The 27,761-nt window shown below is 50.7% G+C and overlaps 1 long non-coding RNA gene across 1 annotated transcript; it reads right to left on the bottom strand.

The window, feature by feature from the left end:
• LOC122172649 (uncharacterized) lies at positions 1–27,520 on the bottom strand. The gene is made up of 4 exons (XR_010594283.1): positions 27,405–27,520; positions 24,185–24,242; positions 23,371–23,491; positions 1–140 (listed from the first exon to the last, which is right to left on the bottom strand). It is a non-coding gene; the product is annotated as an uncharacterized LOC122172649 (long non-coding RNA).
• Between the last annotated feature and the right edge of the window lie 241 nt (positions 27,521–27,761).

Genomic DNA, 27,761 nt, shown 5'->3' with positions numbered 1-27,761 from the left:
CTTGGGAGTGCATCAATTACACAAGGTAACGCCGAGCCCAGTGGCGGTTGGAGTGGTACACAAGGAAGCATGTATTTACCATAACCTGTTGCTAATGAGCATCATGATCTATTTCTGGATGTCCCAGCTCCCAGGCTGACCTGAAAGACAACGTTTGGACCAAGGTCATCCCAGATGAGCCCCATCCAACAGGGTAAGGCAGATCAGAGAAAGCAAACGTTAAGTATAGGGCAGTGAGCATGAACAGCAGGTGAGAGGCGGCAGATGGCAGGCCAGGCAGCAGAGCCTGATTGATGGCAGAAGTAGAGGCTGGAATATCTGGAGCCTAGAGGAGCAGGCCCTATATGTCTGGGGAAGTGCCGTGGTGGCTGCAATCAGAGGTGTGCGTGAAGCATGTGTCGACATACCAGCCCAGAGCTAGCTTTGATCCAGCTAGAGCGAGTACCAATAGCAGTGAGGCCACGGCAGCCCAGGCTAGCTGCCTGAGTAATTACCCGGGTTTTACACCAGCTTAGGCAGCCCGTGCTGCTGCAACTTCCCTGCTACTGGTACTTGCGCTAGCTGGACTAAAGCTAATTCAGGGGTATCTACACGTGCTACAGTCACACGTCCGACACAACCTTACAGCAGTGCTGGGAGGGGGAGTCCAGAGGGGCAGTCACCTAAAAAGCCATATGAGCTCTGGGAGTTCCTGAGGAGGACCTAGAATGATCTGATTAGACACCACCGGGAAGCATCTCGGTCACCCCAAAGGAAGGCCAGCCAGCCCTGCAGACATGAGAAGCAGCCAGCGTCCTGGGACAGGCACCCTCCTCCAGGGTCCCCAAAGGGCTCCAAGCACATGCCTCCACATTGCTGGCAGAGCCATGGGAAAGGCAGATCAGTTATTGAGAAGACAGGGATCTGATACAAGGTGCGAGTCAGCTGGGTCAGGTTCCCCATGCACACGGGACAAAGGGCTGAAACCCAGGCCCAGAGCAGAGGCCAAAGGGCAAGAGGCTGTCAAAGGAGTTTCACGTGGGAACCACAGGTGCTGAGTGACCTGGCAGGTAAGCTGGGGGCACAGTCTCACTGCCATCTATAGGAAAGACGCTGCCAAGGGGAATTATGGGTCCTTGATGTGGCCAACAAGTAGGGAGGCAACACTAATGTGACCAGAGATGGGGTCAAACCTAGGCCTGGGAGACCAAGGGCCTAAATAACCATCTTCTTCCAAGGGACTGGTAGACTTGAACAAGCTTGAAGGACTTTGCATTGTCCTAGAAGGCTGCCCGTAGGGGCCTAGTTAGGAATTACTCTACTTTTTTTGGTATTTAAGACATGAACATAAGAATATAAGAACGACCACACTGGGTCAGACCAATGGTCCATCTTGCCCAGTATCCTGTCTCCAGCAGTGGCCAGTGCTAGAGCTTCAGGGAGATGTACTGAACAGGGAAATTTAGAAGAGATCCACCCCTTTGTTCCCCTCCCAGCTTCTGGCAATCAAAGATATAAGAACATGGGGCTACATCACTGACCATCTTGGCTATTAGCCATTGATGGACCTATCCTCAATTAAGTTATCCAGTTCTTTTTTGAACCCAGTTATACTTTTGGGCATCATAACATCCCCTGGCAATGAGTTCCACAGGTTGACCATGTGTTGTGTGAAGTAATACTTCCTTACTGCTGCCTATTAATTTCATTGGGTGAGACCTGGTTCTTATGTTATGTGAAGGGGTAAATCACCTTTCCCTATTCGCTTTCTCCGCACGATTCATGATTTTATAGACCTCTATCATATCCCCCCTTAGTTGTCTCTTTTCTACGTTGAACAGTCCCAGTCTTTTTAATTCTCTTCTCGTATGGAAGCTGTTCAATACCCTCATCATTTTTTTTTTGTCCTTTTCTGCATCTTCTTCCAATTCTAATATATCTTTTTAGAGATAGGGTGACCAGAACTGCACACAGTATTCAAGGTGTGAGCACACCATGGATTTACATAATGGCATTATGATATTTCTGTCTTATTATCTATCCCTTTCCTAATGGTTCCCAAAATTCTGTTCGCTTTTTTAACTGCCGCTGCACATTGAGTGGATATTTTCAGAGAACTATCCACAATGACTCCAAGATCTCTTTCTTGAGTAATAACAGCTAAGTTAGACCCCATCATTTTCTATATATACAGTAGTTGGGATTAGGTTTTCCAGTGTCAAGTAACAGAGGGGTAGTCGTGTTAGTCTGAATCTGTAAAAAGCAACAGAAGGTCCTGTGGCACCTTTAAGACTAACAGACTTCTGTTAATCTTAAAGGTGCCACAGGACCCTCTGTTGCTTTTTCCAGTGTGCGTTATTTTGCATTTATCAACATTGAATTTCATCTGCCATTTTGTTGCCCAGTCACCCAGTTTGGTGAGATTTTCCTGTAACTCTGCACAGTCAGCTTTGGATTTAACTATCTTGAATAATTTTGTATCATCTGCCAACTTTGCCACTTCACTGTTCACTCCCTTTTCCAGATAGTTTATGAACATATTGGACTGCACAGGTCCCAGTATAGATCCTTGAGGACAGGCCCGCCGATAGCCATTCCGGGCCCCAGGGCAGAACAGTCAATTACCCGCCTAGAAAGCAGCTGTCCAGCCCCCTGCACAGGGAATATCCCCATGGAGGGGTCTCTGAGCCACCCTTCCCACACAGGATCACCTGGTGCAGGGCCAAACAAGACGACACCCCAGTTAGCTGCAGCAGAGAAGTAAGAGACTATGCAAGGTGGAAGGCAGGAGCATGGCCAGGGGCAGGGAGGAATTCACCTTGGCACTGCATCCACCACTGCCAAGTGGCTGCAAGAGGGGCCATAAAGCCCCATCCCTCCAAAATACCCCCAGCACAGGGGCCTCTGTGTCAGGTACAGAGCCAGTTATAGCAGCTCTGTGCTTCCCAGAGACAAGGGGAGCAGAACCAGGGTGTTCCGAGGTGGGGCAGGAGGGGAGGTGGTCAGGGTCAGCCTGTGTCCTGGCTATTCCCAGCTGCCTCCAGGCCCTCAGGGCCACGGCAGCCCCCAGGGCTCCACCCACCAACAGTGAGGGCTGAATTGCCGGGAGGCACAGGCATCACCCCTCTGACCCTGCACAGAGGGGGTGTGACACCCAAAGGACCCGTGTCCCCAACAATGGGTGGATCTGAGTCCCAGAGGCTGTGCTCCCCACCTGCACCATAGCAGGTGCCTGCTGGCGGACTGTGCCCCCCTCTGCTCCCAGCGAGCCATGATTCAGCGACACGGAACAATGACTGGGATAGAGACGGTGGCTGGGCAGGACCAGGGGCCATGCAAGGAACTGGAAAGGAGGATGGCAGGAAATCCTCATCCACACAATGGACAATTAGCCTGGGGAACTCATGGCCACAAGGGCTCCTGGAGGCCAAGTACTTACTAAGCTTCAGCTCAGAGGCCTGTTTCAGCGCTGGGCACACACTGTAGTCAGCAGCACTCTATCTTGTCCTGGTGCCATTACTGCTTCATTTATCAGTTTGTTCCAAAACCTCGTCTACTGACACCTCAATCTGGGCCAGAGCTTCCGATGTATTGCTCAGAAACAATAGATCTGGTGTGGGTGTGTCCCCCACATCCTCTGCAGTGGAGACTGAGGTACTTGCTCCCTCTTTAATGCCAGCCCCAGTAAACAACACTCCTTACTTCATCGAGGGGTGCATGTGAGGGTTTATTGGGAACTGCCTACACAGCAGAGGGCCAACGGTTAATTACCCTCTCTGATACTATGAAGAGGACAGATAGATGGCCAGCTAGATCTATGTTATGAACGTTGTATATAAAAGATAGCTAGATCCGTGTATATGGCGACAGTTTGAATAACGAGCACTATCTACAGGCTCGTATGACTGCAGACATTGCCAAGTCTCATGAATTGCTTGCGGGAGTCGCGATTTCTAGGTAAAATTAGGCCTGACTCATGATCTCGTGATAGAACTCTCATAATGTCAGGATTTTTTTTTCAGCCATGGCACATTCTTAAAATGTGTTTCCCGTCAAACGGGGTTACCCCACCCTAAACAAAGGAATGTGGTTCTCCACCCAGCAGTGACTTCCAGAGACAATGAGAATTCATCTACATGTCAGATAAACAAAGCTATCAGGCTAACAAGTGAGGGGGAGAGACAGCGCTAGCTACACCCCAGCAGGGAGGTAAAGAGGTGGGGGAAGGCCAGACCTCAAATAAGCAATGAAATCAACTGATTGCATACAGTAATACTGTACCATGTAAGGTCTTTGGTGATTAATATCATGGTGAAATGTCTGTATGAAACACGGTAGGAGGAATTATGAATACTCATTGATATTATGTTTTAAAGTGTGTGGCCAAACCAAGGAAGGCACAGCAAGCTATCAACCCTGGGCAGCTGCTCCCCTGCCAGTCTAGGAAGTGGGAGAGAGGGGACCCCCCCCCCTCAGACCCCCCAGGCCTGGGGAGGGTGAAGAAGGTGAAGCTGCAGGCTGCAGTGGGACTAAAGTGAGGAGGGTGAAGGCTGATGGGGTTGGGGGCTGTATTGATGGTGGGTTGTGGGCAGATGGGGCTTTGCTGAGAGGGTGAACTGGGGGTTGATGGGGTGGTGATGATGGGGGTTGGGGGACTGAACTGAGGGGGGTTGGGTGGGGAGAGAACTGATGGGAACCTGGGGAACAAGGTTAATTGCTGGGCAGAAGAGGGGCAGGTGTGGGGGTGAGAGCCCCTGAAGCAAGGCCCAAAATCACCATACCCAGTACATGTGGGGGGAGGGATAGCTCAGTGGTTTGAGCATTGGTCTGCTAAACCCAGGGTTGTGAGCTCAGTCCTTGAGGGGGCTGCTTAAGGATCTGGGGCAAAAATCAGAACCTGGTCTTGCTAGTGAAGGCAGGGGGCTAGACTCAATGATCGTTCAAGGTCCTTTCTAGCTCTATGAGATAGGTATATCTCCATATACTATTATGTGGGAGAGTGAGGAGCACCAATTGTCACATGCCCATTCCCTGAGATGGACAGGGGGAATCCAAACATCAAGCGACTGACCGAACTTTGTACATGTTAAGTATCAGAGGGGTAGCCGTGTTAGTCTGAATCTGTAAAAAGCAACAGAGGGTCCTGTGGCACCTTTGAGACTAACAGAAGTACTGGGAGCATAAGCTTTCGTGGGTAAGAACCTCACTTCTTCAGATGCAAGAAGTGAGGTTCTTACCCACGAAAGCTTATGCTCCCAGTACTTCTGTTAGTCTCAAAGGTGCCACAGGACCCTCTGTTGCTTTGTACATGTTGTGATTTTCAGGGCCAATCACATGATTTTGGGGGGTTCGATTGTTGATCTCTTGACACTGGCAATCCGGTGAATGTGGAGCATTGTTCATAGATGTGTAGGTTCAATAAACTAGCTGTGTGCTGTAAGTGCAACTCTTAGCAATCTAGGGAGGGGGTTTGAAGTGCTGTCCCGGTCAGATAAACAACCCGCTCACTGGCCCATCCAGAGGGGTCCAACGCTCTGATCCCTTTCTACCCCCTCCTTTGTCCATCTCCCTCTGCATTCCCCAGTCCCATGCGTGCACAGGGGCTGGTGGTGCCCGAAGTATCAGCCCTGGGAGTCGGTGGGAGAAGGTTGTCCCAAGCAGAGACCGTGATTACCAGGGTAACACACACCAGTCCAGGGCCCACGGTGCAGCCCAGCCCAGAGGCACTAACACAGCTGGGGGTGGGCAGTGGCGTATTCGGGGAATGCCCCTTTCACTGAGCTGTGAACTCAGCAGGCCAGGCAGAAACACTTTCCCTTCCTTTCAAAGGGGTCCTGTGACAGACGGACGCTTTCCAGGTCCCTGCTCAGAGAATAAATATCCCCGCGGCGTGGAAGCTGCTGAGCCACTCGGGGAGTTGCCAGGAGCCGGGCACTGGCTCACACAGGCCATTCACACAGATCCACACTGTTGACAGAGCCAAAAATAACTCCAGCGGCTCCATTTAAAACCCCTCCTGCTCTGAAAGGGGGAGCTTCCCCGAGGACAATATCAATATTTATAAACGCTGTGACTTCCGTGACCCGGTGATTTATACGGGAACTGGGCTGTCAGGCTCAATTCCTGCAGCCCCCGCCCGGTCGCTAGCTATTAATAGCCTCAGTCAGGCTGGCTGCCTCCAGGGGAGGTCTGCTGGGCGTTGGTGGGGATGGGGTTCTGCAGAGACTGTCGCTCGGGGGGCGGCGGGATGTCGCCAACCAACTGGGATTCTGTATTGGGAAGGCAGGCAGGCCCCTCAGCTCGCAGGCGTCTTGCCCGCTGGTCTCTGGGCAGAGGCTGGAAAGAAGGCAGGACGGGGATTGCCGGATGCTCTGCCGCACCCCAGCCTGCAAAATGGAGGTGTTGAGTGCGCTCCACTCCCATGGGACGGAGCACTGGGCTGGGCCAGGAGGGCAGCTCCTCATATCCTCAGCGCTCCCTCCCACTCCTGAACTGGCTTCGAAGACACTCACATCACAAACATGCGCACCATCCACCGACCAAACCCTCGCTCTGTGTCGCAGCATTTCCCAGAATCCTGGAGCCTTCGTGGGCAGATTCTCGGAGCGATTGAACAGCCGATGGGACCTTTCTCCGCAGGGAGCTGTCTGTTGCTCAGCCCCGGTCGCTGTGTGTGTTTACTTATTTGTCAGCTGGATCCTTGGCCCTCCCTCTGCACCAGCAGGGCAGCTGGGCCATCCCCAGCACAGAAGGCATGTCAGGGCGGGGTGGGAGGTGACTGGGCCCAGGTGTTCCTGCCTGCTCGAGCAGCCTCTAGGGCAGTGTTCCCCATACTTTTCCCACTGCACCCTCCTTACCCCGTCTATCCCCCCGACCTCCGGAGCCACGGTCAGGAGCTGCGGTCGGGAGCGTGGTCGTGGCTCGGGGGAGGGACTCAGACGTGGGTAAAGGGGTTAATGGCTATTAGCCAGGATGAGTAAGGGATGGTGTCCCTAGCCTCTGTTTGTCAGAGGGTGGAGATGGACAGCAGGAGAGAGATCACTTGATCATTACCTGTTAGGTTCACTCCCTCTGGGGTACCTGGCATTGGCCACTGTCGGCAGACAGGATGCTGGGCTGGATGGACCTTTGGTCTGACCCGGTACGGCCTTTCTTATGTTCTTATGTTCTGTTAGGGCTGGGGCCAGAGCTGTGGCTGGGCCGGGGAACCAGGGGCCGAGGCTGGGGGTGGAGCTGGGGCCGGGGCTGGGAACAAAGGTCCAGCTGGGCTGCGGTTGGGGCCATCATCCAGGCCACAGCCAGGTGTGGAGCCGCAGCCGAGCCGGGAGTCAGGGACCGAAGCCAAGGCTGCAGCCGGGAGCCAGAGCCAGGGCTGGGAGCAGGGTCAGAGCAGAGCTGGGAGCAGAGCAGGGATGGGTGTCGCTCCCTCACTGCCCCTCATGGGGGCTGGCCTGGGCCCAGCTGCACTCCACCGAATGTTCCTCCTCGCCCCCCTAGGGGGGCATGCCCCACGGTTTGGGGACCACTGCTCTAGGGGACTGTTCCTGCCAATGTAATTTAGTTACACCTGAGGCCAGAAGAGCCGTGGCCAGGACTGAGAAAGAACAGCTAAGCCAGACCCAAGGATCTGGCCCCAGGGAAGCAAATGTTGGCTGTGACTATTCACTATTTTCAGTGTGAAATTTCTCACCCAAGTCACAAGTCTCACCCAGCCGCTGGTGCGGTAGCCGTGGCCGGGAGCCCCGGACTCAGAGCACTGGGGTAGCAGCGGCAGCCTTTGCCTTTGCCCTCTTGAGAGCTGTGATCCATGTAGCAACCTGCCTGGAACTTGGAGGGAGGAGCCCAGGTTGCAGGAGGGCAGAGTTTGGTGGAGGCCCCACAAAGTCAGTCTGTGTGCAATGCTAGCTGCCGTTGCAGCATCTCTGTCAATAGTTCTCTTAATAAAGAGCCAATTTCGTTTTAAAAACATGGAATTGTCTCATGTTATTACCCATGAAACATGGAGGCAGTGGCCAGTCAAGTCAGTAGTGTAGTCAAGGGTAAACTTCTTATTTGGGGAGTTAGGACTTTAGGTTAAGTTAATTTACCCACTTCTTTGTTTTACCATTACAATTCTGAGCCTAGTGAGACCCACAGCCAGGAGGAGAGTGGGCGTAACAGGCAAAAAACGCAGCAGCTAGAAACAGAACAAACAGGCAGTAGGGATGACCCAGACCACCAGGAGCAGACAAAAAAGCCCTGCCCAAGCATGTCTGTGTCTGGCCACAGAGCTGACGTTAGGGGATAGAGATGAGAAAATGAAGATAATTTTCTTTTACTGTCCATTGAGAGAAAAGGACAAGAAGTGAGCAAGCTGCAGTTGCCAGAAAAATGCCCCAAACCCTGGAACCGCTAATAAAGGGGTGGGGGTCTGCTGAGAACTGTGACCCCAGACACAGTGAGATTGTAGAAACAGTTTGGTTTCTCCCCCGCCCAACCCAAGAAGCAGGTATTCTACCAGAATAAAAGGAGGCTAAGTTAGAAACAGATCCCCACGTGCAGCCCAGGAGACGAGTGACAGGCAGAGTTCTACATTACATTAAAGAGATGAGAGCTCTGGCATCCACATGTAACTCTGGAGACACTGAAGATTCTTCAGTAAGAGACAGGCTCATTTGTGGGACCCAAGATTCCAGCTTACAAGTGAGATTGTTGAGAGAAGCAGTTCTAACCCTAAAGAAATGCCTCCGAATAACAACAGCAGCTGAATTGTCCAAGGAAAGGAGCAAACCAATGACATCCATTGGTGCCGAACAAGTTCACAGGGTCCAACTAAAAGAACCCAGGTGGCAGGATAGAGACCGATTGACCAAGAATGCGGGCTTCATGGTCCAAGGTAGGTACTGTGGAAAGTGACAGGAAAGATAGCAAGAAAAATGCCCAGCCTATGTGCGAGGGACGTGGGAAACAGAACCACTTTACATCCCATTGCCATGACTACCTGGAAAGAAAAAAGGAGCAGAACATGCCGTGACTGAGGCTGTAGAGACTTGCACTGAAGAGGAGGGTATCTGCAGTGTAACTTCAACAGATCCAAAGGCTCTCTGTGTACACGCACTGCAGAAGAAGGCTGCCAGCCATTCAACTACTGTTTTTGCAACTCTGTTTTTGGATTGATTGCAGCTGCATTGCGGAACCAGCTCCAATGTAATCCCAGCAACACTGATAAGCAACAATATTAGACTGAAGAAATGTGACCACATGCTGGTGATGTACAATAAAACCATTCTGAGGCCGCTGGACAAATACAGAATGTCGATAAGAAACCTATGAAACAAAGAGATGTAATCACTTGGAGTTTAGAGAAGCTGACATACGGGAGAACCAACAACTGCCGAGTAGCTGCAGTGCAAGCCATAGATTTGATCACAGCTCAACACCAGAATATCCTCAACAAGAGAGAGGAGGGAGAAGAGTCACCGTGGGCCTAGCCCGGCATTCTGCCAGAATAGAAGGACATACTGCAGAGATGGACACCTGGAGGCCAAGCTGCGGTTGGAAACAGACCCCCACGTGCAGCCCAGGAGACGAGTGACACGCAGAGTTCTATTAGCCCCGACGGAGCCGCTGAAGGAACTGGCAAGCCTGACATTCTTATTGTAGGAGAAGGAGATGTCTAGGAAGAGGCAATGCAGGACTCAGAGACGTTAAGGACAGAAGGGACCATCATGATCATGCCAAGCTGCTGCAACTCTGAAACTGTTGCTGGGAGTGGAATATTAGGCTGAATGCAGATGAGCTGAAGCTGAGGAAGACCGTGGTCCCCTGCATCGGACATCTGTTGACTTCACAGGGACTCCGGCCAGATCCTGAGGCACCGGAAGGGGGTATGCTCAGGCAGGAGCTCCTGGCTGGGCTCTTTGGAACAGAACAACGTGCATTCTGAGCACAAGCCATTAGAAAACAGCATGAAGAAGTCTCTACTTTGGTGCACCCAGCAAGTACAACACATCCTTGCGGCTCCAGTGCACCGAGGTGAGGATAAGGCACTGCCCTGAAAAGTCACTGCTGGTGGCAGATACATGGAGCAAGCCAGGCCTTCCTGAGTCCAACATAGAGGGCTCTGCAGGACCAGAGACAGAGTCAATCAACATCCTGCAATACCACTGCATCTCTGCTAGGAGGCTCCAGGAACCCAGCCAAGCCCCACACAGGTTAGGGTGCCACAAGCAGTGAACGATTCACACTTCAGGGCTGGCCAGATCACAAGAAGCAAGTGCCTCAGGAGGTTCCCCCTACGGCCAGGGGAAGGATGAAGTGTGTTGCAAGATGGGGTTTTGTTTCAGGGGGACTGAGCAGTAGGGTGACTAAAGACGGATACATGCCTCACACCTGGGGACAGAGCCTGCCTGCGACCAGCCAGAGAGCGTATCTACTGGCCAGGCATGACCGCCCAATTGAGAGCATATGTGGAAGAGTGCAAGGTGTGCCGAGAGTGTAGGGATAGACAACAGAAAACTTTTCAGCCCCATGAAATTCCAACCTGAGCTGGGAAAAGAGCAGAACAGGCCTATTCACTCTTCACGTCAGAACCTATCTGGTCCCAATGCATCATTGCTCCAGCTTCCCGGTGGTGGACTATCTGGAGGACACTCAGGCAAGTTCTGTGACCAGGAAACTGAAGGCACACTTACCTGACACACTCTGCTCAGACAATGGACACCGTGTATGGCAGCAGAATTCAATGAGTCTGTGGCATATGGGGATCTGAGGAAGTTGTCCCTTGGGTACTCACCAAGCAACAGGAAGGCAGAAACAGTAGTAAAGACAGTCAAGAAAGTGATGGCAAAGGCAAAGTAGACAGGAAGGGATCCCTACCCGGCAATGTTGAACCATCACAGTGCACCAGCAACCAGACAGTAGCCCAGCACAGGGACTGATGGACTTGAGAACCAAGACTCTGCTTCCCAGGAGGGGTCTACCGCAGCCCAGGGGAGGAACAACAGACAGCACAGAGCGGGAGCTAAGAAAACACCACCTACTCCCTGCCACAACAAAGGAGCGAAGGACCTGAGGCCGCTCTGCACTGTAAGCAAGTTGGGTTCCAATCACCAAAGAGCCACACAAAGCAATGGCAAAAAGCAACAGCCCCAGCTGCAGTGGGACACAGGTCAGAAGTGGTAGTGACAGACTCAGGACAGCAATGGAGATGAAACCAAATACAACTGTGGACTAGCGGCAGACAGCCGGCACTGCCGGACAGATGGGGCGATGGCCAGGACCAGGAGGACTTAGAAAGAGCCTCAGCATCAGCTGGCTGACGTAGGACAGTCGAAAGCCACCAGGTAACTGTGTAACCCTTCTGCCAGGTGAAGCCAGCAGCAACAAGGGCCGGGGTCAGTATCTAGGGGTTCCTTTTCAACAATACAACACAAAACTGGCTTGAGCCCCTACCCAGTGACCTGGGACAATTACACACCACCCCCTGGGTGCCTCTCGCAAGCATGGAGTCTGAGTGTAGCAAAAGCCTTTTAATAAAAGGAGGGAATTAACTCAGCATTGATTTGGGAAAACACCGCAACTAGGATTCATAAACACAAATCATGAGAGAAAGACCCACCCCCAAGTAAGTTGGGCAGTGTCCTTTTCCCCTCAGGGTCTTAAGTCCAGCAACCCAAAAGTCCCTTTAACGTGCCTCTCCCTTCTCTGCACCCCACTCACAGCTGCTGTCCTTGGCCAGTGCAGCCCGACTTTCAGAGGTTCATCCACAAAGTTCACCTCCCACCCTGAGTGGAAGGCAGGGAGTGTGTGGGCCTGTTTAAGGGCTCTAGACACCATTTGACCCTTCCTCTCTCCATGCTATAATAAAAGAGCTAATTTAGACTCAACTGAGAGTCTTGTTACACTAGGTCTAAGTATTAGACCTACTTTGGGACAGTGTCTCTATTACAAGAGACTGCACCAGCAGTGAGGCTCCCCCACTAACAGCTGAAATCGCTGAGAGCTGTGTTCAGTGTGTGTGGGGGGAGCGGCCCTGAAGACGGGCAGCTGGTAGAGAGGTGTGCCAAGCAGTAGCCAGGCAGGTGTCCATTCAAACGAGATCAGCCTCTGAAGTCAGGGGAGAGCTCATCCAGACTCTGTTTACATATGAGCAACACAAAGGGCCAAGAGGACACCACCCAGTAGAATGAAGGCAGCGACTGGGGGGAAGCAAGTCCCTCTCCACACAGTGATAACACAAACAAGAAGTGGGAGACGGGTTCGAAGGCCAGGCCACTTAAAGGATTATAAAGCCTAACAGGCCGCACTGGATGGGCAGCACGGGCCATGTCCCTAGGGTGGTCCTTATACTAGTAACCTCTGGCCTGCCCTCCAGCAAATCAGCAAATGCTGGCACTGCATGGAACTTGGAGAGAGGAGCTCAGATTGCAGAAGGGAAAAGTTTTGAGGAGGCCCCAGGAAGTTGGTCTGTGTGCACATGGCTGGAATGTGAGCTGCAGTTGCAGCATCTCTGTAAATAGTTCTCTTAATAAAGAGCCAGTGGAGTTTTAGAAATGTGGCATCCTCACATGTTATGACGTAGCACACGGTACAAGGAGCAATCCAAGCCAGTTAAGGTCACAAATGACAATAAAGGTAATGGTCCCAGGTCCCTTCGTATGAATATTTGTCCATCCCACCAACTACCTCATAGCTTAGCACTGACTGAAATTTTTGCTCAGCAGAATGCCAGCGCTGGAATACCAGGCCTGCTGTGGGACAAGACTGAGGCCCATAAGCACAGCTTGAGAGAGTGGTGGCAGGCAAGAACCCGGGGTGCTGCAGGTTGGGTTTGAGGGGCATTGGACAGATTTGAGGGTGTAGGGAGGCAGAACTAGAGAAAAACAAGTGGTGATGCAGAATTATTACGCATAAGACAAGCTGGCAAAGCAGGGGTAATATGAGCTAGAGCTGAGGTCCGTGATGCAATGCACTCAGCTCTCTGTTCTTAGGAATTATGCTTTGACCCTAAATCAGATCACTGGGGCTGGAGATGAAAGTGTCACAGACCTGGAAGGGGAGTTTGCTTCTAGTCCATTAGCAGAGGTGTGAGTGAATAAATCTGGATTTTGGTACATGGAGAAGCATAGAACATGCACTTTACTTGGCAACCCAGAGTGTCTCTTTGGGTCCATTTGGAGGGCTTGTTCCTGGCGTTCCACTCCATTAGTAGCTGTGTTATGCCAGCGCATGTAAATAATTATTCTGGCACTGTTTCCCCAATGGAGTGTTGTGAGAATCCTTCTGCACTGTCGCAGAACTGACCCTAGCCGCCTGCACTGCTCCAAGCCGAGTCTGTTCTCAGAACTGCTGATGTACTAACTCCCCAAGGCTACTGGCTTTGATGCCCCGTGGGAACTGCGCTGAGACGGATTGCTGGGTGTTCTCAGAAAAAGCATATTTCCAAGAGACCAAGCCTGGGGCCTTTTCAGATCTGACCCCCAAGAAACTGATAGTGAAAAAAAAAATCTGAATCTCATGAAACTCCTCCAGCTTTTTTGGCTGAAAAATGGAGACACTTTAAAAACAAACAAACTAGCGTCCCTGAGTTGAGATTTTCTTTGCAGGGATTCGCGTAAGAATGAATGCTCATGTCTGCACCATAAAGCCTGGGAAACAGAGAGGTTTACAGTGGAAAGCTGAACTGTAAAAAGGCTGAATGTCCCCCAGAATATGGGGCTGCATAACCCGTGTGGTATAAATGAAACAGACCTCTCACAGTCATAGAAATACCCAATTTGTTCAAACTCCAACAGTGCCCTCCAGCGTTGCAAAAGGGGTATTACAACCTAGAGATGGGAATTGTGTGGGGGCTAGCCGGACCCAGCAGTCACCCAGATCCTCACTTAGCGTATGTATAGGCTTTGTGCTAGTGGCATGACACCCAGCTGGAGGAGACATACCCTCGCTAGCTGTGATCAATCTACTGCACTAAAAATAGCGGTGCATCCACTGTGGCACTAGGGGCTAACCATCCCAAGTACAGACCTAGTGTGTCCAACAGACTCGTACTCAGGTGACCAGCCCTCCCATTTCTTGCTCTGAAGCAGCAACACTATTTTCAGCACACTAGCTCGAACAGAGCTAGCTCGGGCATCTACTGAGCTGGGAATTACACGCCCAGCTCCAGTTAGACAAATCCTTAGTGTGATGATCTGACAGCATGTTGCAGTGACCAAAGCCTCTGCTGGGTGAAAGGTATACCCGTGCCAGTAGTCAAAACAGGAATGCTCTAAAGGCATGAATGTAGAAAGCTCAACACAGCGGGGCCAGCCCGTCATTCAAACATCCTGCATCTGCCCTGCTAAAATCTTGAGACTGGCTTACATGTCAGGAGAGCTCTTTTTTTTTATTTTCCTTCTGGTTTCTGAGTCTTCAAGGTGCACTTGGGTCTTACCTGAAACCATAAGGGTGCAATGAAAGCTCAAATTCCCACACCACCATATGAGTCCAGGAGCTGGGGCTTCAAGAAAAACACCCAATATTGTGAGACTTGTGTTAAAGTTGCGAGAGAGTGGGTTGTCCCTGAGTGTGAGACAGTCCCCCCAGGAGGTGATCCAGTCTGAAATGATCCTTTTTCAAACACCCAACCTCTGAGGTGGTTCTGTGTTTTAAGTCCCGCTTGGTCAGAGTCTCATTAAAAAATGGACGCAGTTTCAGCTCCCTGGCTTTACGCTTTCTGTGCTTATCAATACCTTGGAGATTATCTGACCCTCGAGGACCTGGAAAATGGGCCAGGAACGATACAAGATCAGCCATGCCCCCCATGCCTGGCCAGAATCCAACAAGACAGGGGCGGGGGGGGGGCTAGGGGGAGAGCAGGCTCAGCCCCCCAAACCTACTTTCTGAGTCGCCCTGTGGCTTGTGTACATGCCGAGCTCTGCAGGCAAAGCCTGCCAGGGCCAGGGTGTCCCTGGGGAAGGGTGCTGCCTGCACCTGGGTCTTGGGGGAGGAGGGAGATCCTGAGAGAGAGGGAGAAGGGGGTCCCAGGGGAATGGGGTAGACCATGACGTGGTGGGGGGACAGGTAGTTCCCGAGGAAGGGTGGAGATGCTGAGGTCCCATGTCCGGCTGCACCAGGCCCAGTGGGGGGTGGGGAGGTGCGTCCCAGGGGAGGGCCCGGCATTAAGCGATGCTGTGATGGACAAGAGCCAGTGGGTCAAAGCAGGGACCTGGGTCCAGCCCTGCAGGACAGGAGCCACCACCGGAGGGAGATTGTGGGGCAGGCTTAGTGCCCCTAGGAAGGTTTCGCCAACCACCTGTGCCCAGCAGCGAGTGAAAAGCGTCCGGGTTAGAGTCTGGTAAGAGCTTAGGCAAAGGGTCTAGTTTCACCACAGCCAGTTCAGACCAATCTGTAGGGCCTGATCCTGCTCCCACCGACGGCAGCAGAATCAGGCTGGGGCACGTGGTGTCCAGCGTGTCTATTTTGTATCCGAAGAAGTGGGCTGTAGTCCACGAAAGCTTATGCTCTAATAAATTTGTTAGTCTCTAAGATGCCACAAGTACTCCTGTTCTTTTTGCGGATACAGACTAACACGGCTGCTACTCTGAAATCTATTTTGTGTGACACAATAGTGACACCTAGTGGCCAATCTGCAAATACACCTCTATAAATGGCTACGCTGAAAACTGGTCCCCGTTTCTTAGCTGGGTGGCCCGAAAGCTCCCAGCATGGAGCAGCAGGTGAGTCTCTGGCACTGCCAAGCCTGCAAGTTCTAAACTCCTGTGACAGGCCCGAAGGCTCAAGAGAGTGACCTATACCGTGTTTAAAATGTCCCGGTCCTTGTGGGTCCATCTTCTGATGGTCTAACTCTCTGAACTGAGCCCCCGCCCTTGTGTGCGTGTGGATACACAGACTGAAAAGCATGCACCATGCCTCTCTTCCCTCTGGCAGTGAGTGGGGACCTCTGCCCACCTCTTCCTCCTCCCTCAGCATCCTTCTAGGCACTGCTGGCTCCCTCGAAGCAGTGTCCCCTACCTTGTCTGGATATGTTCCCATCTACTTCTTCCAACTGCTGTCCCCTGCACCCCTCCCCATGGGCCATTGCCCCTGGCGTTCACGGGCACTGCCCCCTATGCAGAGTCCAGCAGTTGTAGGGGGCAAAGTGCATCTGGGCTGGCAGAGAGCTACTCCTCTAACGTCTGGAGAAGCAGGGAGATTTAGGAATGATAGAGCTAGGAGACTGGATCTGGGAGCAGGGGGAGATTAAGACTTGCTGACCAAGGAGACTGGGACTAGTCTGAGAAATCTGAGGAGTGGAAACTGGGACTGGCTAGGTGAGAAGAATGAGACTGGAAGAGTCAGGACTGGGACAGGGACCAGTTGGAGCTAGTGCATGGGGTCCTGCTGACAAAACAGTCTGTGATCATGTAATTAAATACTGTATCATAATGCAGATACACAAGGGGGCAGAATTAGGATCGCACAGGCAACCTTAATTCTGGCATTTCCTAAGTTTTCAGTGTTTGACTTTGCAACCTTAGTAATGTTCTTTTAACATAGTTTTATGTAAGAACATAAGAATGGCCATAATGGCTTCCAGGGGTTCTCAAAATAATTTGATTGGGCCCCACTTATTTGTATCTGTAGTCATTTATGCCCCCACCCCCAAGTACCTACACTGCCGCCCAGCTCTGAAGGCAGAGCGGAGAGCAGTGACTGCTGGCCAGGCGCCCAGCTCTGAAGGCAGAGCGGAGAGCAGTGACTGCTGGCCGGGCGCCCAGCTCTGAAGACAGAGCGGAGAGCAGCGACTGCTGGCCGGGCGCCCTGCTCTGAAGACAGAGCGGAGAGCAGTGACTGCTGGCCAGGTGCCCAGCTCTGAAGACAGAGCGGAGAGCAGCGACTGCTGGCCGGGCGCCCTGCTCTGAAGGCGGAGCGGAGAGGAGCGACTGCTGGCTGGGTGCCCAGCTCTGAAGGCAGAGTGGAGAGCAGCGACTGCTGGCTGGGTGCCCAGCTCTGAAAGCAGAGCGGAGAGCAGCGACTGCTGGCCAGGTGCCCAGCTCTGAAGACAGAGCGGAGAGCAGCGACTGCTAGCCGGGCGCCCAGCTCTGAAGACAGAGCGGAGAGCAGTGACTGCTGGCCAGGTGCCCAGCTCTGAAGACAGAGCGGAGAGCAGCGACTGCTGGCCGGGCGCCCTGCTCTGAAGGCGGAGCGGAGAGGAGCGACTGCTGGCTGGGTGCCCAGCTCTGAAAGCAGAGCGGAGAGCAGCGACTGCTGGCCGGGCGCCCTGCTCTGAAGACAGAGCGGAGAGCAGTGACTGCTGGCCGGGCGCCCAGCTCTGAAGACGGAGCGGAGAGCAGCGACTGCTGGCCAGGTGCCCAGCTCTGAAGACAGAGCGGAGAGCAGCGACTGCTGGCCAGGTGCCCAGCTCTGAAGACAGAGCGGAGAGGAGCGACTGCTGGCTGGGTGCCCAGCTCTGAAGGCAGAGTGGAGAGCAGCGACTGCTGGCCGGGTGCCCAGCTCTGAAAGCAGAGCGGAGAGCAGCGACTGCTGGCCGGGCGCCCTGCTCTGAAGGCAGAGCGGAGAGCAGCGACTGCTGGCCGGGCGCCCAGCTCTGAAGGCAGAGCGGAGAGCAGCGACTGCTGGCCGGGCGCCCAGCTCTGAAGGCAGAGCGGAGAGCAGCGACTGCTGGCCGGGCGCCCAGCTCTGAAGGCAGAGCGGAGAGCAGCGACTGCTGGCCGGGCGCCCTGCTCTGAAGGCAGAGCGGAGAGCAGCAACTGCTGGCCGGGCGCCCAGCTCTGAAGGCAGAGCGGAGAGCAGCGACTGCTGGCCGGGCGCCCAGCTCTGAAGACAGAGCGGAGAGCAGCGACTGCTGGCTGGGCGCCCAGCTCTGAAGACAGAGCGGAGAGCAGCGACTGCTGGCTGGGTGCCCAGCTCTGAAAGCAGAGCGGAGAGCAGCGACTGCTGGCCGGGCGCCCTGCTCTGAAGGCAGAGTGGAGAGCAGCGACTGCTGGCTGGGCGCCCAGCTCTGAAGACAGTGCCGCGCCAGCAGCAGCGCCGAAGTAAGGGTGGCAATCTGCCACAAGAGATTTGGATTGCAGCATCGCCATCTCAAATGTCACCTTTCAAAGATTTTGGCAGGGTGTTGGAAAGGAGGGAACTAAGCTCAAAAGAAAGAAGATTAAAGAATGGGAAGTTAAGGGGAAGTTCAGTAGAGAAATTTGTGCCAGCAGCACAGGATAAGTGTTTGTAAATATGTAACCCACACGCCTTCTGGGTGTGGTGGTGTGTCCCATCTAGTGGCACTGATAGTGGTCAGAGAGAGAGATTAATGAGTCTGCTCTACAGCCTTAGCTAACAGGCAGTTGGTTTTTAGTTCATGTGGTAGAGGCTCATGCACTAAGCTCCAGGGGCCCCAGGTTCAATCCCGCCCACCAACAACTAGGGTCTGTCAGTGTTACAAGTAGGGGCTTGTCTGGGATTTCAACTGGGAAGTCTCTGAAGCTTGGGATGTGCTTCCTCAGCTAGGGGTAACCCACACACCTTCTGGGTGTGGTGTTCTGTCCCATCTAGTGGTACTGAAACCCCTTAAAGAGAGAGATAAAATAAGTCTGCTTTTAGCTGCAGGGGTCCCTGCTTTGATCCTGCCTGCTGATGACTGGGATCTGTCAGCACTACAAACAGATTTGGCAGCAGCTGATGAATCATAGAATATCAGGGATGGAAGGAACCTTAGGAGATCATCTAGTCCCACCCTCTCCTCAAAGCAGGACCAATCCCCAGACAGACTTTTTGCCCCAGATCCCTAAACGGCCCCCTCAAGGATTGAACTCACACTGCTAGGTTTAGTAGGCCAATGCACAAAGGACTGAGCTATTCTTCCCCTCCCTCAAACAGTATCTGAGAATCTGTATGGATAGAAATTCCATGCATAAATAATAAGAGTCTATCAGTAGGAACATACTACCAAGCACCTGACCAGGATGGTAACGGTGAGTGTGAAATGCTCAGGGAGATTAGGGAGACTACAAAAAAACGAAAACCCAATAATAATGGGATTTCAACTATCCCCATATTGACCAGGAACATGTCACCTCAGGACAGAATGCAGGGATAAAATTTCTAGACTCAATTAAGGACTGCTTCCTGGAGCAGCTAATCCTGGAACCCACAAGGGGAGAGTCAATTCTTGATTTATTCCTAAGTGCCACACAGGATCTGGATCAAGAGGTGAATATAGCTGACCTGCTCAGTAATAGCGACCAACATGTAGTTAAATATTACATCCTTCTGGGGGGGAAATACCAAAGAAACCCACCACAGTAGAATTTAACTTAAAAAGAGGAACTATACAAAAATGAGGAGGCTAGTTAAATGGCAATTGAAAGGAAAAGGCACGAGAGTGAAACGCCTGCAAGCTGCATGGAAACTATTTAAAATACCATAATAGAGGCTCAAACTAAATACATACCCCAAATAAAAAAAACAGTAAAAGGACCAAAAAAGCAAACAATGCCACCATGGCTAAACTGCCGAGTAACAGAGGCTGTTAGAGACAAAAAGGCAAAGTTTAAAACCTGGAAGTCAAATCCTACTGAGGAATACGGAAAGGAATATAAACTCTGGCAAGTCAAGTGTAAAAGGATAATTAGTCAGGTCAGAAAAGAAGTTGAAGACCACCAACTAAAAAAAGACACAAAAATTAACAGTATTTAAAAAAAATTACATCAGAAGCAGGAAGCTGCCAAACAATCAGTGGGGCCACTGGACGATTGAGGTGCTAAAGGAGCACTCAGGGAAAACAAGGCCATTGCAGAGAAACAAAATGAATTCTTTGCATCAGTTTTAACCGCAGAGGATGTGAGGAAAATTCCCATATCTAAGCCATTCTTTTTAGGTGACAAATCTGAGGAACTGCCCCAGATTGAGGTGTCAATAGAAGAGGTTCTGGGAAAGTGGATAAATTAAACAGTAATAAGTCACCAGCATTTATGAAATTGCAGAAATACTAATTGTGGTACATAACCTATCGCTTAAATCAGCCTCTGTATTAGATGACTACAGGATAGCTAATGTGACACCAATTTTTAAAAAAGGCTCCAGATGCGATGGGTCACTGTGTTTCAAACTCATTTTGAACCTGTTACATCCAAAAGGGGCTTCTGGGTGTGAGACAGGAGGTAACCCTGTGCAGGGCTGGCTTTAGCAAGAGCGGGGCCCAATTCCTCTCGGCGCTCCGGCCGGGGTTGCCGGGCTTGGGTCCGACCCGGACCCGAGCCGCGCCGCGCCGCGGGGGGGGGATGGGGGGAGACCCGAGCCGCGCCGCGGGGGGGGGACGGGGGGAGACCCGAGCCGCGCCGCGCCGGGGGGGGGACCTGAGCCGCGCCGCGGGGGCTGCGCCGCGGGGACCGGGCCGGGCCGGAGCTGACCCGGGCCGTGCCGCGGGGGCCGGGCCGGGCCAGACCCGGGCCGCGCCGCGGGGGCCGGGCTGGAGCCAAGCCGGGCCAGAGCCGCTGGGGCCTGCGGGAACGGGCCGCGCCTCCCCGGAGCCCTTCTCGCGCCCCCACCACCCCAGCTTACCTTGTGCTGCCGGCCCGCCCCTGCTTCTTTTCAGACTTCCCGCGAATCTCTGATTCGCGGGAAGCAGGGGAGGGGGCGGAGCGTTCAGGGGAGGGGAGGAGGGGGAAGTGAGCTGGGGGCGGGGTGGACAGCTGCAGCGCGGGGCCCTCTTGGCCCGGGGCCCAATTCAGCCGAATCGGCTGAATCGGCCTAAAGCCGGCCCTGACCCTGTGTGAGCACAACCAGAGCACGTCAGAGACAGCTCAACAAAGTCAAACCATTCCATGGAGATGTTTTGATTAGGTTTAAGGGGAAGACTGTCTCCTGCCCTACTGCTGGAGGGGAATGATCACGTCCCTCGATCTGCTGGCAATGCTCCTACTTATAGAGCCCAAAATGCCGTTAGCCTTCTTGGCAGTAAGGGCACACTGTTGACTCATATCCAGCTTCTCGTCCACTGTAACCACTAGGTACTTTTCTGCTGAACTGCTGCCTAGCCACTCGGTCCCTAGTCTGTAGCAGTGCATGGGATTCTTCCATCCGAAGTGCAGGACTCTGCACTTGTCCTTGTTGAACCTCATCGGATTTCTTTTGGCCCAATCCTCTAAGTTGTCTAGGTACCTCTGTATCCTATCCCTACCCTCCAGAGACACTACCACTCCTCCCAGTTTAGTGTCATCTGCAAACTTGCTGAGGGTGCAATCCATGCCATCCTCCAGATCATTAATGAAGATACTGAACAAAACCGGCCCCAGGACCGACCCTTGGGGCACTCCGCTTGATACCGGCTGCCAACTAGACATGGAGCCATTGATCACTACCCGTTGAGCCCGACGATCTAGCCAGCTTTCTATCCACCTTATTGTCCATTCATCCAGCCCATACTTCTTTAACTTGCTGGCAAGAATACTGTGGGAGACCATAGGGATCACCACTGCACATGAAGGGCAGTTCTTGAACCCCGGTGAGGGTATCACCCAAGAGCGCACTACTGCTAACACTATATTCTAAAACTTTCTTTGTTTACTAACATTAACTATGTACAACAAACTAGGCTAAGAAAGGATGAATGGGAGGTTGTGAGACTACAACTACACAGAGGTCCAACTCCAGCCAACAGGCAGTGAGAAGGAACTGAGGAAGGTTGGGGTAGCACCGCCTCATATTGCCAGCGGAGGAGATACATACACAAGCATGAGCACTGCCCCTCTACGGGTACTGCTAGGCAAAATTATCTGTCTCCGGTGAATGGGGTGGGCACACGCCTACTTGGAATACATGTTTGCATCTACTCGAAGAAAAACTAAGGATGATATTAAACAGCAACTATTAAAGTTAGACTTTTTAAAAATCAGCAGATCTGGATAATTTGCATCTGAGAGTTTTAAAAGAGCTGGCTGAGGACCATTAATGCTGATTTTCAATAACTACTGGAACATGGAAGGAGCTCCAGAAGAATGGAAGAAAGCTAATGTTGTGCCACAGTTTAAAAAGGGACCCAGGTAATGATAAGCCTGTCAGCCTGACATCAATCCCAGGTAAAATAATGGAATGGGTGTGTAGCGGGATGGTCACCTGCTCCTGCCCTGAGGGGTTTAAGACAGCCCTGGGATAGGGCTGTTGCAGGAGAAAGCAGCTACGAGGCTGATTGGGGAAGCAGCCGCAGTTGGGCCACGCCCCAATCAGGCCTCAGCTGGCCCTATATAAGAGGCTGGGAGCCAGGTGCTCAGCAGACTCCCTCTAGCTTCTGAGATGGACCTACCTACCTGTAGGGATCTGAGCAGAGTACCTGAGTAGAGCAGGGCTGGGGAAAGGCAGAGGAGCTGGGGAGCTCCAGCTAGGAAAGCCCAGGCTGCGGCCTAGCAGAAGGCCAACGGGTAATGGGGGTTGCAGAGGGCAGCCCGGGGGTTGCAGAGGGCAGCCCAGGGGTAGGCAAAGGCAGCAGGTCCAAACCCCCCTTGCCGGTGATGAGTTGCTGATACTGCAGTCTGCCCCAGTGCGCGGGGGCTAGATGATGACTGGCAGTAGCCTTATAGTGAGGTGAGGTGGGGATAGTGGGTGGGGGTTCCCTGGGGAGGGGAGACCCTGAGACTGAGGAGTGTATGGCCAGGAGGCAGCACCCCAGATAACGGGGCACTGGGTCCAGGAGAGACACGGGGGCCAAGTGGCAGTGGGACACTGGCCTGCAGAGGGCACTCCGGAGGCTGGATGAGCTAATTCCTGGAAGAGACCAGCAGGAGGTGCCACAGGGGTGAGTCCTGCATCGCTACAGGCTGATACAGGACTTGATTAATAAAAAATGAAAGGAGGGTAATATAATTAATGCCAATCAACATGAGTTTATGGAAAATAGATCTCGTCAAACTAAGTTGATATCATTGTTTGATGAGATTACAAGTTGTGTCGATAAAGGAAATAGTGCTGATATAATATACTTAGACTTCAGTAAAGCAATTAACTTGGCCCTACATAATATTTTGATTAAAAGACTAGAATGATATAAAGTCAACATTGCACACATTAAATGGATTAAAAACTAGTTCAATGACAGGTCTCAAAATGTAACTGTAAATGGGGAATCATCCCTGAGCAGATGTGTTTCTAGTGGGATCCTGCAGCAATCAGTTCTTGGCCCTACACTGTTTAACTGTATTTGCACTGTATTTTTATCAATGACCCGGAAATAAATATAAAATCATCACTGATAAAGTTTGCAGATGACACATAGATTGGGGGAGTGGTACATAATGAAGAGGACAGGTCACTGACACAGAGCAATATGTATCATTTGGTAAGATGGACGCAGGCAAACAATATGTGTTTTAATACAGCCAAATGTAAGGTCTAGAAACACAGAATGTAGGCCATACTCACAGGATGGGGACTTGGGGGTCATGGTGGAGCTCCCAGTGTTACACGGAGGCCAAAAGGGCTAATGTGATCCTTGGATGTATCTGTAACTGGTGCAACCGCTGCTGGAATTCTGTGACCAGTTCTGGTTGACAAATTGGAGAGGGTTCAGAGAAGAGCCACAAGAATGATTAAAGAAATGGAAAACATGCCTTATAAAGAAAGACTCAAGGAGCTTAATCTAGTTTTTTTTTTTTTTTAATGGCGATATCTCATTTCCTGGAGCTGGAAGGGACCTTGAAAGGTCATTGAGTCCAGCCCCCTGCCTTCACTAGCAGGACCAAGTACTGATTTTGCCCCAGATCCCTAAGTGGCCCCCTCAAGGATTGAACTCACAACCCTGGGTTTAGCAGGCTATCCCTCCCACCACATGAAGAGAAGGTTAAATGGTGAATTGACCACAGTCTATAAGTACCTCGTCCCTCTCAGATTTTGGAAGGCACTTCAGATTCTTAAACCTTGGGTCGAGTGCTGTAGCTATCTTTAGAAAACTCACATTGGTACCTTCTTTGCATTTTGTGAAAGCTGCAGTGAAAGTGTCCTTAAAATGAACATGTGGTGAGTCATCATCCAAGACTGCTATAACATGAAATATATGGCAGAATGCGGGTAAAACAGAGCAGGGGACATATAATTTTTCTGGAAGGAGTTCAGGCACAAATTTAATTAACACATTCTTTTTTTAACAAGCGTCATCAGCATGGAAGCATGTCCTCTGGAATGGTAGCCAATGCGTGAAGGGACATACGAATGTTTAGCATATCTGGCATGTAAATACCTTGCAATGCCGTCTACAACAGTGCCATGCAAATGCCTGTTCTCACTTCCTGGTGACACTGTAAATAAGAAGAGGGGAGCATTAGCTCCTGTAAATGTAAACAAGCTTGTTTCTCTTAGCGATTGGCTGAACAAGAAGTAGGACTGAGTGGACTTGTAGGCTCTGAAGTTTTACATTGTTTTGTTTTTGAGTGCAGTTATGTAACAACAACAAAATTCTACATTCGTGAATTGCACTTTCACAACAAAGAGATTGCACTACAATACTTGTATGAGGTGAATTGAAAAATGCTATTTGTTTTATCATTTTTACAGTGCAAATATTTGTAATAACAATTACACTATTTGATTTCAATTACAACACAGAATACAATATATGTGAAAATGTAGAAAAACATCCACAATATTTAATAAATTTCAATTGGTATTCTATGGTTTAACAGTGCAATTAAAATTGCAATTAATTTTTTGAATCACAATTAATTTTTTGAGTTAATCGTGTGAGTTAACTGCAATTGACAGCCCTACTTAAAATCTATTTTTCTCTAATTAATAAACGCGTTTTACTGCTTTGTCTAAACCAGTATGTTTGATTGAAGTGTTTGGGAATTTCACTTGAGACAAGAAGGCTGGTGCATAAACATTACTCTTTGTTTGAATGTCAGACTTCATATGAACTTGTGCTGCACAGTGAAGGAACTGGGCACTACAAGACACACATCTCTGGGGTAGAAGTCTGGGACTAGAGAACTTGCTAGTGTTGCTCTGCAGTTTAATTCTTGAGTGTCTGGCTGTAGCACTCAATACTGTATACCACATGTGTCAAACTCAAGGCCCGCGGGCCACATCCGGCCCGCCATACAATTATATCCGGCCCGCGAAATCATTTTATATATCTGTTTTTAATGGCCCTGTGATATGACGCCCCAATAACACACACTACAAATCCCATGATGCAGTGCAATTGCCGCCAACGGCAAGCCGCGGTTCAAGTTCGCGGTCTGTTGATGTATACAACGCTAATATCAAATCAAAGCTAGACCCCAACAATGGCCAAGAGAAAAATTGATTCTGAAAACCGAGGCTTTCAAAGCCGGTGGGAGAATGAGTATATGTTTACTGAAATTGCAGGTAAACCAGTGTGTCTCCTTTGCGGGAGTAATATCGCTGTAATGAAGGAGTATAACCTAAGACGGCACTACGAGACGAAACATGAGAACAAATTCAAAAACCTGAGCGCAGGACAGAAGCTACAAAAGGTAGAGGAGTTGAAGAAGAATTTGACATCCCAGCAGACGTTTTTCACCAAAGCAAAATCACAAAGTGAAGCTGCTGTGAAAGCAAGTTTCATTGTGGCCGAAGAGATCGCCAAATCAGGACGGCCGTTTACCGAGGGGGAATTCGTAAAGAATTGTATGATGAAAGTGTGCGACGTCCTTTGTCCAGATAAAACGCGAGCGTTTGCAAATGTAAGCCTCAGCAGAAACACTGTTGCTAATCGGGTTTGTGAGATGGCGACTGATTTGAAAACACAGTTGACTGAAAGAGCAAAAGATTTTGTTGCATACTCCCTTGCCGTGGATGAAACTACTGACGCGACTGACACTGCACAGCTGGCGATATTTATCCGTGGTGTGGATTCCAATTTGTGCGTAACAGAGGAAATACTGGACATTAAATCGATGCACGGGACAACGAAAGGAGAAGACATCTTTGGAAATGTATTTCAAAGTGTAACCGACATGAAACTGCCGTGGGAAAAACTCGTTGGACTTACAACAGATGGCGCACCTGCTATGTGTGGTGAAAAAAATGGACTGGTGGGAAGGATGCGCTCAAAGATGCGGGAGGAGAACTGTGCCGGTGAGTTGACAGTGTATCACTGCATCATACACCAGGAATCGCTGAGTGCTAAAGTCCTAAAAATGGATCATGTGATGAACACTGTAACACAAACCGTCAACTTTATCAGAGCCCACGGTTTAAATCACCGCCAATTCCAGTCTTTTCTGCGGGAAATAGCGAGTTTGGCAATATGCCATATCATACGGAGGTCCGGTGGCTAAGTCGGGGAAAAGTTCTCAAAAGACACTTTGAGCTGCGAGAGGAAATCTGCCAGTTCATGGACAGTAAGGGGAAAGACTGCACAGTTCTGCGGGATGAAAAGTGGAAATGTGAGTTGGCGTTCCTGGCTGACATAACGTCGCATCTTAGCGCTTTAAACCTTCAACTCCAGGGACGGGAGCACATAATAACCGATATGCATGATGCAGTGAAGGCATTTCAAGTGAAGCTGCGCTTATGGGAGACACAAATGCACCAATGCAACTTGTCTCACTTTCCCTGTTGCCAAGTAATACGGAACCAAGAAAGTGCCACAGTTTTCCCAAATGCCACCTTTGCTGAAAAACTCAGCGCGCTGCGCACTGAGTTCGCACGGCGCTTCAGTGACTTTGAGGCACAGAAAAGTAACTTCGAGCTGCTTCGCAACCCATTTGCAGTCGATGTGGAAACCGCACCTGTAGAAATGCAGATGGAGCTGATAGAACTGCAATGTAACGGGACACTGAAGGCAAAGTACGACACTGCGGGGCCAGCACAGTTCACTCGCTTCATTCCTGAAGCGATGCCGCAGCTCCGCCAACATGCGGCTCGAATCCTGTCCATGTTTGGCAGCACATATCTGTGCGAGCAGCTGTTCTCTGTGATGAAAATTAACAAAACGTCACACAGGAGTCGCCTCACTGATGAACACCTGCAATCGATCCTGAGAATCTTCACAACACAGAACCTAACCCCAAACATAAACGAACTTGTTGCAAAGAAAAGACTCCAAGTATCAGGCTCTGACTAAATAGGACAAGAAAATGGAATGTTATGATTTGTTATGATTATACTTTTGCTTTAAATTCAATTTTTTATTTATATTTTCAGATTTTTTAATATTCCAGCATGTACAGATTTTGAATGTATTGTATTGACAGGATATTTTTTTATGAAGAGCAAAATATTTTAAGTTGAAATGTATTTATTTTGGAATGATATCCTGTATTTTGGTTCATATTAATGGTTAAAAAACATAAATATTTAGCCTGTTAAATAAATGGTTATACTGTTCGGCCCGCGAGTTTTGAGTTTTGGCCCCCTGTGCAATTGAGTTTGACACCCCTGCTGTATACTTAGGGGCAAATTACACGCGAGAGGCTGGGTGTGAGTAGAACCTGGAAGGGTGGCTGTTCACCAGCAAAGCACTGTAAAAGGCATCTCAGACTGGAGAGCTGAGAGGACACAGCTGTTTCGTACCCTGGCAAATGTCACAACCCCACCTACTTTTTTTTTTATTCCATAAACATCAAGCTCTAATCTTCATCTGCAAACAAAAACTAACTTCTAGAAAGTTAAAGGGAAGTGATGAGAATATCAAGGTTTTGTCACACCTATTACTCCTAGCAGACAACAGTAAGCATAAGCTTTAGTTTTATTCTGAAAGTGTAGATTTAGAGCAGGTGAAAGATATTGACCTATTTGACTTTCCATGGGCTTCATTCAGCCCCTTCTTGAGCATATGCCTGAATATA

This window comes from Chrysemys picta, chromosome 21 (assembly GCF_011386835.1).
Source record: "Chrysemys picta bellii isolate R12L10 chromosome 21, ASM1138683v2, whole genome shotgun sequence".
NCBI classification, from domain to species: domain Eukaryota; kingdom Metazoa; phylum Chordata; order Testudines; family Emydidae; genus Chrysemys; species Chrysemys picta.
This window is presented reverse-complemented; position numbering and strand designations above follow the sequence as displayed.